Source organism: Rhamphochromis sp. 'chilingali' (assembly GCF_963969265.1).
Source record: "Rhamphochromis sp. 'chilingali' genome assembly, chromosome: 3".
Lineage (NCBI taxonomy): Eukaryota > Metazoa > Chordata > Actinopteri > Cichliformes > Cichlidae > Rhamphochromis > Rhamphochromis sp. 'chilingali'.
In genome coordinates, this window is record NC_137931.1 from 12,769,754 (window position 1) to 12,784,590 (window position 14,837).

The window sequence follows — 14,837 nt, forward strand, 5'->3', positions numbered from 1 at the left end:
GGTTACAGAGGTCAAACAAGCACAGCAAGATGATGGAAATATTGGCCCAATAATGCAGTGCAAAATGAGGAATGAAAAGCCAACAAGGCATGAACTTAATACACTAAGTGCCCAAAGCAAGTGTCTCCTGCGTGAATGGGAAAGACTTCATATTGATGAAGATGGTATTCTTTGCAGAAAAACCACAACCAAGAGACAGCTTGTGTTGCCTGAAAAGTACAAAGAAACTATACTGAGAGAATTGCATGATGAGATGGGTCATCAGGGCACTGATCGAACAACATCATTGATCAGAGATAGATTCTTTTGGCCTTACATGCAACGAGACATTGAACATTATGTGACAAAGACCTGCACTTGCCTGAAACAAAAGATACCATGTAAAGAAGCGAGGGCACCGCTCACCAGTATTGTTACCACACAGCCGTTTGAACTGGTGTCAATAGATTTTCTCCACTTGGACAAGTGTAAGGGTGGTTACGAGTATATTTTGGTGATTGTTGACCACTTTACTCGTTTTGCACAGGCTTATGCCACCACCTCCAAGTCTGGCAAAACGGTTGCTGATCGCATCTTTAATGACTACGCCTTGAAGTTTGGACTGCCAGCACGGATACACCATGACCAAGGTGGCGAATTTGAGAACCAGCTCTTTGCCCAGCTGAAAAAGAACTGTGGCATATTGGGATCCCGAACTACACCATACCACCCACAAGGGAATGGACAAGTTGAACGGTTCAACCGGACGTTACTACAAATGTTGAGGACACTTACTGATAGGCAGAAGACAAGTTGGAAAGAGTCCTTGAACAAGCTTATAGCCTATAACTGCACACGAAGTGAGGTAACTGGGTTTTCTCCTTTCTACCTTCTCTTTGGAAGGTCCCCAAGGTTACCTATTGATCTGCTATTTGGTCTCACCTCTGAGACAGGGAAAACAGACCACCGAACCTACATGGAGAAATGGACACGAGAAATGCAAGAGGCATATGACATAGCACGGGAGAATGCAAAGAAGTCAGCAGACAGGAGTAAAAAACATTATGATGGGAAAGTGAGAAGCTCTGTGTTATACCCTGGCGATCGTGTTCTTGTCCGAAATCTGACCCCTAGAGGAGGAACGGGGAAGCTTCGTAATCACTGGGAACAGGACATCAATGTTGTCATCCGTCAAGTTGCAGAAGGCCTCCCCGTGTATGAGGTGAAACCAGAGCAAGGGAGGGGAAGGTCAAGAATCATGCACCGCAACCTGCTGCTGCCATGTGATTACTTACCCCTGGAAAGGCCACCAGAAGTATCACCGAAACAAAAGAAAAGAAGAGTGAGGGAAAAAGACGCAGAACAGGTGAACCAGGAAGTAGAAGATGACGAGGAGGAATGGGGGTATTATTATGGGCCCGTAACACAGACTCAAGTGCCCAGTACAGAGAGGGTCACAGAGCATGGTAATGACCAGGAGAAACCAGAGGCCGGTGGTAATGGACCACTGGGTGAAGAAAGGCTCATGTCGTACACAGAGGAGCCTGCGACACATGACGGAAATAGGCCACAGGAAGAAGACCATCAAGAGGAAGATGGACAAGTAGGTGGAGAGGTAATGGATGACACTCTAGCATCTCCACGCCCATGCTTGCCTGAAAGCAACAGAGGAGGGACCTATAGTTTGCCAAGGAGGGAGAGACGAGCCCCTAAGGTTTTCACCTATGATCAGCTGGGTACTCCAACATGCTACAGTACAGTGTGTACAAACGAAATGCCCTACCAGTATCAACCCATACAACACAGAGACATTCAACCAATAACCATGTGGCCTAATTCATTCCAAATTTGTCAGCCACTATTCATGCAAGGATACTGAACAAAGAACAGACTTAAGACTCAGTACAAAAGAGGAAACTAAGATTAAAAACAACTGGATTTTGTGACATTTTGTTAAGTTTTAGTTCATAAGAGTTGTGATGTCGGGACGACATCTAATTTTGTGGGGGAGTGTGTGATAGATTGATTATTTGTTGAAGTCCATAATGGAGTAAAAAGTTGTGGTTAAAAGTTACCCAATATATTATTCAATTTATTTCAAATATGTAAATGTATAAACAAGGGTAAAAGAAGTCCCATTAAGAGACGTAATGTAACACAGGCTAAAATAGTTAAAAGAGTTCATGACTATGTTCAACCGGATAATAATCCTTAATGTGACTACAACCTGTGTAACATTCAATCTGTGATCTACTTGTCGAGCCTGGGAAATAATCCATGTGATTTAGTGATCATGATTGATTAGTTATGCCTGCTGTTGCCGGAAGGGGGAGCTCTGGCCACGATGCCTCATTCGCAATGAAGCTGCTGAAAGAGAAGCATCGTGTCTGAGCGTCGTCATTGACTTATCCCCTTTTCAGGTAATAATTGTGCAATTCTGCTGTTGGACTTTACAAATATGTATGTTGAGTTGTACTGACCGTGTTTCCAAATGTACCAAGAGGTTACTAGGAATACTTAGATGACCTGTGTTAACTGTGATGTTAGGATAAGCTATAAGCAGCAAGCTAAGCTAAGCGCTCTGTTGGTGGCTAGCATGAAGCATTATCGTGCCAGACTGTGTATGAAACATACATTGTGTGCATTTTGCATTTGATCTGGACGAAGAACATGTTTATTTTGTATGAAGAGACAAATGCCTATTAGTGTTTTTATATGAATATTTTGTTTATTTTCTGTACATTTCAGTTTAATGGTCTAAGTTTGTTTATTGATTCATAAGCTGTTTTTGTAAATTCTTACATTCAATTTAATCTGTAACTTATAGAAAAGGAAAGAAAACAGTCTTGAGATATATTGTCTTACAACTAACAGAGACTGTACATCGTTGTTAAGATGTTTAATACTTTTGTATGTATGTTTATATTTCTGAATCATTCGCAATGAAGCTGCTGAAAGAGAAGCATCGTGTCTGAGCGTCGTCATTGACTTATCCCCTTTTCAGCCCCTTTTCAGGGTGTAACACCCTCATTAGTGTCTCAATTAATTATTCCTCATTTCTGTGTTTATCTAGTCTGTCTTTGCCCTCAGCCTTTGTTAAGTCTTGCTAGCATTTTATACTTTGAGATTTAGCTCTGTTTCCTGTTTTTTAAAATTTCTGTGTTTATTTACATGATATTGTCCAAGCTTCATGGTGGCATTTATCAAAGGTTGTAAACAACAGAACATCAAAGTGTTTTGTATTGCAAGGTAAGACCCTACATTTATATTAAAATAAATATAAATAATTCATATAACAGGCTCATAAAGTAATCTAACCCTCAAAGACTAGAGGAACTGTCGATGTTAGTTTAAGGTGCTTCACACGCAAGCCTTTCCAATGCAGAGAAAACCTAAATGTAAGCTACACTAAGGAATATTTTCATACTAACAGTGAATCATATTAATATGTATAGTGTGAAAGCAGATGCACCAAATAACAAGGGTTCCCCACATTCCCATAGTACCTTGTAATGCATAGGTGTCAAACTCTGGCCCGCGGGCCAAATTTGGCCCGCAGCCTAATTACATTTGGCCCACGAAGCCATACCAAATTACTATTAGAGTTGGCCTACTGGTATTATACAGCTAATATATATATTGTTTAGTATTAAGCTTTGCTTGTTCCATATTCAGTTTTTCACCAAAACGTGTTTGAGTCCATAAGAAAAGATTCATTCTTATATCTGGAGGAATAAATATATTTCAATAAATATTAATGTTAGCCCGCAACTTTGTTCCAGTTTTGAATTTTGGCCCACTGTGTATTTGAGTTTGACACCCCTGTTCTAATGTCTTTTAGCCTGTTGTTTTGGCTCAGCTTAATTTCAGCACAAGCAAACTTTTCCATTAAAAACACTTTAAAGACTATTCACTACCTATTCATTGCCAAATGACACAACATTAGCAACTAGCTGGTGAATGTACCAAAACAATCTGGTCTATGGCTGTATCCCAATTCAGGGTCTGCAGCCTTAAAGGCCACATTTTAAGGCCGATTACGTCACAGCGACGCGACGAAGGCTGTCCCAATTCGAAGGCTGCTCGAAATGCGGCCCTCAAATGTGTTTTTAAGGACGTGGTGGTGTAGACTTCGTGGCCCAACATATCCCAGAATGCATAGCCCGGCAGTGAGTGTGGATAATTTTGCCGAAAAAAAATGGCGGATGAGGGGTGCCCGAAGAGTAAACTTTAAGTAAGTACTGAATATTATGTCACTTATTTATGTGAAAACGAAGAACATTAAAACATTACTGTTGGCCACATGTCGGCAAAGTTATGTGACATAAGTGACGTTTGTACTAACTTGGTTTTAAAGCCTTTACTTTAAAATTTACGCCATTCAATAGCTGAGTTTAATCTTACAGAGAATGATCAAAGCTCATGTAGAAACAAACAAACAAATGAACAAAAGATTTTCTCCTTCATTTCTGTCAAACGAAGCTGTATGAAACGTTTCCAGCTGTTAGTATCATGGTTGCTAGGCAACCTGGGCAGCGCGACTGAGGCTAGACCGTCCCATTTCACAAGCCTCGCACTTCCGGCCTTAGTGGTCTTTGAGTACGCGGCCCTTGAGGACTGTTGAGGCTGTGTACTTTAAGGCTGCAGACCCTGAATTGGGATACAGCCTATGTCTCAGTGGCTGGGGAAGAAATCATGGGTGAAAGGATGGTAAATGTGGTTACATTCACCAAGATGCCACGAACGTTAGAACTGCAGGGTAACACACAAAAGGATCTTTGCCTGTCGGATTTGTAGGTTAAATGAAAAAAAAGGCTGGATCTCCTCCATGCCTGCTTCATGCCTTGGGGGACGGGGCTATGGCTCTCTACACCCTCTAGCAGACCGTTACATGGGGAAACCTTTTGAATACAAGTGCGCTGATCCACACAGGTGTGCACACGGGTGTTCACTGTTCATAGACATAAACTACACCTTTCTTGGCTGCTACTTCAAAGCACATTGTGCGCTGTCTGTCCTGCGTGCTGCACAACAACATTCAATATTTAGTATTTACTGCTGTTTACACTTAGCTAGATTAATGCGATGGTGTTGTATTTAGTATGTTGCTCTGGTTTTTTTGGCTTGTTTTCTCTTCTTTTTCTCTCAACAGGTGATCCAGGAGAGTTTTTTTCTCTTCTTTCTCTTTTTAAGTGCCCTTTCTCACTGTCCCTCTCCCCTTCTGTTTTTCTTTTCCTTCATCTTTCTTTCTCCCTTTCCTATCCCTCAGTCACGTCTGTCCCGTCTGTAACAACTGAAAATAAAATAAAATAAAATAAATAATAACAACAAAGGTCAATCAAATGGACCAATACGGCAATGCCATGATGATCCATTTGGCAAAGTAAATCCATTGGGTATCCTTCTTGGTCTTCAGACAACAATTCTGACGGCTAAAGAACCAAATGGGACAGGCAAAAGAATTAAAAAAAAAAAAAAAAATAGGCTAATGTTTGCCATCATGGATAATGCCGTACTTGCAGATTGTTTTCAGCCCCCGAGAAAGAGAAGTTGATATGCTTCTTCTTTTTGAAATCTGTCTAAAACTAGCCAAGTGACCATATTATACCAATGGCCAAACTGCATCAACCTAATTATAAGTGGAACGCATTATCCTGTGGTGGCCCAACATTAAAACCTCTTCAGCGTCCTCCCGTAGATCAGAGGCCCCCCTGCACCAGCTGATTGAGCTGGTGTTATGATTTTGGCCTAGGTGGTTGAGCCATAGGCCTAATGAGTTCCAGCTGGGACCGTGTGTCTGCATTAAGTCCTCAAGTGGAAAAGTGGCTGTAAAGTCAAACCACCTGGTGAGACCGTGCTGCCAGGGATGTGTGAGGTGGTGGTGGATGAGGCAAATCCTGGAAAACCTTGGTCAAGGATACGATGTCTCAGCAAAACATGGCTTTGGCTTTGTAAGCTTTGTCATTTTTAATTTGATGCTGCTTCCATTTGTTGCCCTTAGCAAGAAAAACAAATGGAACACAGTTTATTTATATTCAACAATGCAACTTATCTACTTTTAAAAGAACATGTGCCAACTTAAGAGAACAACCATTTGATGAACTTCATCACATAACCTTGGCCCAGTTCAACACAAAATCCAGACAAAAAAGCAAAAGGATCTTCTCGGTCCTCTTAATCTGCATGTGTGACCACTGCAAGTCAATGACAATTGTAATTTAAGCGGCCCGATACTCCAGCCTTGTCACAAGTGTAGCTACAGGCAGGAGGGAGTAATTCTTTTACAAGCAGCATGACAGAAGAGATGGCAACCAACACTAGGATTTCACGTTTGTCCCGGGAGATGTCTCGCCAGCAAATGTGTTTTGTCACAAGCAAGTAGTGCTTGTCACATTCAGAAAATCCCTGTTTAAGCTTGCATTTAAGCAGGAAAGTCTATTTAGAAGGTATTAATTCTCAGAGCAACAGCCTTGAGGACATGTGAGTGCTTCACTCAAGGTGTATGATTTGCTCAAGGACTTTTTGCTGTGGGTGGGACCAGTTATCATTCAGTATCCTCACCCAGTATTCCCAAACACAGGTTCAAACTGGCAACCCTCCAGTCCATCGGATGACCACTGCCAAACAGTGATTATTGAACATTTGCATAATTTTCATGTCCCGGGAATGCTTTCAGAATTAATTCCATATGATTTCATCAAATGCTTAATAAAATCAGAAGCACGGGCTTTGGTCATCTGATATGCATGTAAAACAAACCAAAGTTGAAGTTACTTTAGCTTCAGCTTGTTGTATTTGCTTTTTAACACTACATTTGAAATAAAGAGAGGGGCGATAATTTTTGGAACTATCTGATTTTATTTTCAAACTTATTCCAGAATCAAATGTGAGGCCATATGATGAACAGCTACAGTTTGACTAACTAACTGTCTTGTTTTTTTCACATTAGAAAAATGAAATGTAAAATTCTGTCGATACTTACAAGCTAAAAACTGGATAACGGAAAGTAGAAGAACTTTACTGTTCACTTAAATACAAATTGAGCTTGATTTTCACAGGCACAAACACTGTACTGTTCACAATCAGTAATGTTGTGGCGTTCTCACTGTGTCCATGCCACACTGCATCCATCATAGTTCGTTTCAACCAGCCCACGGCCTCGTCGGGAAACAGTGTGCAGCGCAGTGCAGCTGATGAGCTGGCGAGAGATATTTACGAGGATCCTCGTAACCCCACCGAACAGATCCCAGGCAGATGACTCTGACCTGTGGGGCTTTGCTCTTTTTTTCTTTTTCTTTTTTTTCCACCATAGCACTTAACATGTTACCTCCAGCTGTCATTGAGGGGAGCGAGTTTTACTGTGCACAGTAATCTAAAACAAGACAGTTCATCAGTAATAAGCCAGGACTGTTCCAACAAAGGAACTGCAAACTTTATATATATATATTTATATAGATATATATATATATATCAGCACTCGCGTGGCATTTAAAACAATGCAGCTGCAGCAAAACAGCTTTTATTGCTTTCCCTCCACAGTTCACAGCAATGCCTGGCACCCATTGTCTTCATGGAGTTTGCGGCTAAAGCAGAATAAACCCCTATCGGGTATCCCTCCCTGTGTGTTATGTCTGAGACATCGCTGTTGACTCCTGCTGTTGCATGCATGTCATTCATTATTTAAAAGTTAATATTTAGGACACGTTTTAATTTGAACTGAGCAGTAAAACCAGAGACGGAACGAGAGTTTTACCGATGAGCTCGGATTCCAAATGAATGAAAAGCTTTTCTATTGTAAAACAATAAAAAAGGCATTTTTTGTCATCATTTTCCAGCAACTGCTCAAGCAAGTCATGATGTGAGGGAGGAAATCAGTCCAGCAAGCACTGGAAGAAAAAAAAAAAGACATGTCAGAGTAAGTTACTGTGAGGAAAGGAAAGAGTGACAGTGAGAAAGAGCCAGTGTGATTTGGTCTTCTGTCATCTGCCTTCTGGATCCCTGTACACAAAACATGTTGCGATTGAAAGAGATGGAGAGAGGGAGAGAGAGACAGGATCCCTCTAATCCATCTGGCATCCTTATGCTGCTGTTTAGGCCCCATGGTGACTTCAGAGATAGAAGATGAGCATGAAAGGGAATTACAGCGAAGCCCTTTCACTGATTCCAAAAAATCTGCTCCAAATTACTTTGAGAGCAAATATCAACTTAAACAGACGGCCTCTCCCTTTCCCCTCTCTCCGAGTTCACGACTTCCTCCGCAAACAAGGCCAAGAGTGGGATGGGATAAGGACCAGCAGCCATTTGAGTCCCCCGCTGATGGATCGAACATGGCACTTATGCTAATTCGCCTGGTTTTCTGGCCAGTAGTGTACGCATTCTTACCCAGCCGAGACTCTGTTTGGAATGTGCAGTTGTGGCAGTAAAGCAAAATGCTTGAAGATGCTGCTGCTGCTGCCTCTTAGGCTCAAACTTCTTCTGCTTGCCATCTTAGCTGAATGGCAAGCAGACTTTGTAGTCAGCCACAGGCAGACAGGCAGTCTCAAACTGCAAGTACTGCATGTACAAGCAGGAAGTCCAGATAAAAGACACTCATCCTAGAAATTCTGATTTCTCCATAAACAGATTCTGCTTGTGAATATGTAGAATCCATCCTCCCAAAAACACGATTGGCCACCCCTGGTGCCGCTCCCCCAACAAAGCCGCAGTCTTAACAGTCCCCAGCACCATTAGACGAGAGCATGGCTTTTAGCAGGAATTTAACTGAGTATTTTTACTTTACTGAGGTTTAAGGTACTTGTACTTTATTTAGGTATTCCCATGTTGTACTGCTTCCTGATTTTGCTCCCCTATTGTGGATGCAGTTATTTCATCTTGTACTCAATAAAATTTATTTTAAAGCTTTAGTTACTTTTTTAGTATTTAGTTACTTTTTCAGATTAATTGCATTACTTTAGATTGAGCTACAGAGCAATATATATGTAATCAAACTAACATATATTATTTTATTAAAATTAAACAAATACTAAGGAAATATACATACAAATAAGTACACAATTATTAAATTCAATTTCAGTTCAATATTATTTTTACAGCAGCAACTCACAACAACTGTCACCTCAAGGCGCTTTATATAAACCCAACAATCAGACAACTCCTACAGTTGGTGACAGTGGGAAGGAATGGTTATGTTTACCACTTATGACATAATAAACAACCCATTTAGCCCAGTGCCGTTTCTTTACGATGTGACTTGCAGATGCTGTTCACCTGCTGTAGCTAACGTCTTGGGCTTGCCACTTTTTCATTTGTCCAGTGTCCTCAATTTTGTTTAAGGATACACTGCATGCCATTTTGAGATTTGCCAAGTTTTCAGCTAGCTGCTGTTTAGGAATCTCATTGTTGGGGCAAAAATACAGTTTTTGCCTGTCAAACTGTGTTATGTTTGGCATTTTTTCATAGGTTCAGCTAAAGGGAATAAATTATGTGCTTTGCAGCAGGCAGTTAGTGACCAACTGCTTAAGGAAGAAGAAACAAAGAAATGAACAGTGGCTCAAAACTTTTGCACAATACTGCATTATACCATTTAAGCATCATCATTCAGCTGTTTGTACAACGACCCTGAGAGTTCATAACTGAAGAAAATACCACCAAATAGAAAACATGATGCAAAAGCAGCCGAAACACAGCAGAAATAGAAAAAAACAAACACTCACAAAAACACAGTGGAAGTGTTTTTGAGAGACAACAATGTGATTGAATTCATAGAGACTGAAATAAGTGAAGGATCACACTGAGACAAAAGAGGTGGAGTGTTCTTCAGTGTTGTGAGGGAGAAAAAGCTGCAAGTATAACATTTCTAACAAAGTTTAATTGCATGATTCAAATAATATTGTAGATGCATGTCTGCTATTAGCCATTTACTGTTAGCTTGTAACTTTCATTGTATCTCCCCAAAAACACTTTATGTTTGTTTTTGTTTGTTTTTCTGAGTGTTTGCAGTATTTGTTCTGTCTGATTCAACTTCAGTTGTGGTTTTTGCTCTGTTTCCCTTGTGTTTTGTGCTATTTGCTAAGTTTGAACTCTCAGGGCCCCTGTAGTTTGGCCTAAAATGGAGAACTTAAAAAACATTTTAATGCTCTATTGACTTTTAATAAGGGCAATGGCTGTTTCATCCCCAGTCCTCTGCACAACAGAGCTGTTGTTCTTGCACTGTGTACTTTGTGCTGATAAGGAACAATCCATCCACCCCCCCACCCACCCCCCCAAGCCAGCTTGGGATCCTCAGTACGGATGTCATAGCACAGGTGAAGAGACTGAAAAGGATGCTGACAGAAGAAGCTGATGTTTGAGAGGCCGAGCGAGAGTCGATTTCAGACCAGCTTTTAATTCTTGGCACGAGCTTCCCAAAATGAAAGGCTGCTTGACAGATGCCAGGTTGGGCTTCTCACTGCTAGATTAGTAAGTAATATTAGTTGGCATGGGCTGTTACAGTTGGTGATGTTTGGATCTCTTAACACACTTGTCACCTAGCTTGCCAAGTCAGCCCATTCCAACAGCGGTTTACCCGGTAGCTACACATCTCGAAGGAAAGACAAAGTATTTGCTTTAGCCCAGCAGTATTACTTGTTTTGCTGCATTTTAACAAGAGGATATATATTATAAACTGTGCTGAAGTGGGTGTAGTCTACTCTGCAGTGAGTCTTGCTCTGAAACACTTGACAGAAGCGTGCCCTGCTGTGGTCTTTTTATTATCTAAACACACATCTGCTCTGATTGATATGCTTGAACCGGGCCAATTTCACCTCTCTCTCTCTCTCTGCGATGTGATAGCCATTTATTTGTTCAGCTTTAATTGCTGAAGCTCCCATCAGCGAGAGGCGCGGAGGCACAGCTGCAGAGAGGTGACACACTGGCACAGGTTCAGGACTATTCGATACCGTTTTAACGTCTGCTTTCAAATTAGCATGAGATCAAATGGAGAAAAAAAGATTCCTCCACCACTGCACGTGGATGTCGGATACTGTGCGATAAAAGCAATCTACACCTCTCAGCCTTCAAGGTAATTTAAGTGTAATATATATCGTGAACGTGGGTTTCATCTTTTCTGATTCTAACATGGAGCTGCACGCTCTACCCCTCTCTCTCTCAGACACACACCCACGCACACACACGCTCTCGCTGTGTCATATATATGTGGTGAAGGCTTGTCCACATGTCTTATATTCATTCAAGGATTGACAGATAGAATTGCATGCACATGCAATAGTGCTCCTTCAGCTTAATTTAACAGCACTGGAAGGTCAAGGATTTCTTTCAATCAAAAGACTCCTGACAAGATGAACGTCTTTATCCGGGAAAACGCTCTGAAATTATTTGGATTAGAAGCGAAGGAACTACATGAACATCTGGGAGTGAAGTTTTCCTGTGTGCGAAACTTCTTTCTCTCTCCGCAGGCATGAGAAAAAAAAAACAATAAGTGGAATTTGTGTCAGCGCAGCTCGGGAAAATAAGATATCACGTCTTGCTGTCGGCTTGATGTCGGGCTCTCTGAGTCCTACCCTAATGTCTCATCCTGTTGAGGTTGTAGAGAAGGCCGCCACCAGTTGGGGGGTTCAGCCAGAGTTCATGTCTATAACTGCTAACCAGCTCTCACGTCCCCACTTTTCATCAGCGCTATCTCTATTTACCTCTTGCTTCTGTCTCGCCTCTCGCTGTTTGCCTTCTCTGACTTATCATCAACACTGCTTCTCAGTGCTGAGCGACATCTCCTTTAGCGAGCGTTCTCCAACAGAGCCAAGTCACACACACGCACGTGGGACGGCCTTGCCCTGTCTCGGGGTCTCTCAGATCTTCAGTTAGACACTTTGCTTGCATGGTTATCAGATATCTGTCGCCACGCTCTGACTCGTTATGAAACATATGGTTTGGTAATCGGTTTACTCTCCAGTTATCTGCTGATGTGGCGGGACAAAGGTTTTTGTCCTCAGATGAGACTGTGGACACCAGAAAACCACCACAGTAACACCGGAGAAACACCCCCACACAAGTGACTTTTAATCTGGCATGGTCTGAGTATTTCAGCATGCTGATCCACACGAGCACCTCAAGGGCTTAACAAAATGGTCAGACAAAGAAAAATATTCAGTGAGCGGCAGGTTATATCTACATAAAATAAAGGTTTTGCTAATGACAGCTAACAGAGGCTAACAGTGTGAAAACCAGCTTGCAGACAGATAAAGTTCACGACATCCTCAAAATTTGCAGCAGTGTCATTATCATCGGACAGAAGTGAGCTTCACTGGCTCATCAACTCATATCACTCTTTTCACAACATTTTACAGCCTACTCCAAAGTAAATAGATGTGGCTAGCCAGCAAATTAACAGTTGAGGACTGGCTGCCTACACTCGCTACAGTTATGCACTTGAATTTGAAGGGGTAAGAAAATTCTAAAAAAAACTAATCTACACTTCCATAGGATTCACATGAATAAATTAATAAATACATAATAAATGAATTGTTTTACAGTGGACATTAATGACTCCATGAAATTTCGTGTGAAGTCTCCATTGTGTAAAAACAGCAGATGCGCACAAACATTGCTAGAGTTTACCTGACTCAAACTCTTCAGATATGTAAGATTAAAACTCGGGTATGTAGTAACAGAATATGTTAGACTTTGTATAAAAATGAATAAAACTTCCAGGTTTAAAAAGTACTTTAAACCTGCATTTTTAATGGAAAATATGAATCAACTCCTCGGATTGCAAAAATAAATGCTGCTGTATAGAAGTCTGTAGGAATACGATTGCATGGTTTAACCTCCTAAGACCCGAACTCTTCCATGGCATGCAGTTTTAATTTCTCTTTGATATTTGGGCCGATGAACGTAAAAACAAAGAATTACCAGATTTTTTTTTTTTTTACTTTTTTTTGTTTTTAAGAAAAATAAGAGCCACACGTGAGGATATTCGTTTAAAATTTTGATAGAACAGTAGCAGTATAATTCCCTCGTAAGTGGATATCAGGCCCTTGTAGAGCAAAATTGAGCATTTTGGTCTAATTAACCCAAAATGTGATATCCACATATGTGGACGCCAGGTCCTAGGAGTTTATGGTCTCAGCTGCTAGTTTCAAAGTCTTACTGGATACGACATGATGTTGTATTTGTGAATGATAATCCTCACATAGAAACAAAGGAGTTATAAACCAGTGGGCCTAAGAGCATGGCTACCTTGTCTTTGGCAAGTTGTTAGAATACAAGCATATGGTGACCCGTCACTTGTAACATCAGATTTCAAATCACCAAAACAAACAATTTTGGGCTACAAGAGAGAACTTTAGCCAGTCGGTGGCTAGGTCCATCTTTCATATACAGTTTATGATTTCATATGACTTTGGTGGTAAATAGTGTTGGTCAAGTTACTTGAAAAAAGTAATCAGTAACTAATTACTGATTACTTCCCCAAAAAAGTAATCCCGTTACTTTACTGATTACTTATTTTAAAAAGTAATTAATTACTTAGTTACTTAGTTACTTTTTAAAAACACGATTTACAACCTGAATATATGATCCATTGTTGATCTGCACACAGCTGTTGTCACTAACGGCGCACTCGCTTACGTCACTGTCGTGAGACATTCTCGCAAAAAAATCACGGTTTTAGTAACGCAGTAACGCAGCGTTCCTACGGGAAAGTAACGGTAATCTAATTACCGTTTTTGCAATAGTAATCCCTTACTTTACTCGTTACTTGAAAAAAGTAATCAGATTACAGTAACGCGTTACTGCCAATCTCTGGTGGTAAAGTAATCAGTCTTGCTTGCTACTTACTTTGAGTCCCTAGAAGACGGTCTGTCTAAATCCATTTATTTGTGGAACTGGTCGGGCATTGTGACTTAATGACATTTTTTTCTTTTGGCTGAGCAGTTATATTGTGGTCAGTTCAGGTCGTTTCTCTACTAATACTTTCTACTTTTCTACTCTTAACCAGTTGGCCGCCAAAATCACAAACAACCGATCGTCAAACGCTCAAAACCATTTCACTTCCACGTCTAGCTTAACCTCAGTCTGCTGACAAACATTCACATGTCTGTCAACATTTCACCCATGAACAGCAAGTCCTTTAATGAAAACCTATTCTGACCGCTGCCTGACCGATGCCACATACAGACACAGTCTTGTGTATGGTGGTGTGTGTGTATTTTTTACTTCCCACAAACATGAAACATGCATCACAGAGCATACAGTTTAAATGAAAAAGAAGAGAGTAAAGTCATTTTCATTTCCTGCTTCGTGCCCAGATAGATCTGCCATGTTATGTGTCAGATCAGATAACCAGGAAGCCTGTTCTGACATCTGCATTTGGGATAAGCCAAAACGCACTGCTTCTCATGCATTGCCACAGAACAAGGGAGCAGGAGTTGGGATTTCTGTTGTGGGTTAGCATAAGACGCACCATTTATTGTGCTCAGATGCATGCAACGTTTGGTTCACCGCTTAAAGAAATGAGGAAAATGTTTCTTTTAGTCTTACTGGGTCATTATGGCACAAGTCGAAATTCATATTAACGATGTTAAAATGTGTTTGACACAGTATGAATTAATATAAGTTCATCAAAATCCAGTTAACTGTGAGGACGAGCGCAATTCAACCCAGGTTCCCTTAATTGAAATGCTCTCCCCAAGCTCCCTGATTAATTTATCCTCTGAACGTGATCTAAATTGACCCATCCAGCCGCAAGGTATACAAGTAGCCTCGCTACTGCAGCAGACTGATATGTCATTATAGTCCCACTGTGATCGTGGCCCCAATTTTTCATACAGTGGTATGAGTGCCTATCAGGTGACTCCTGCCAC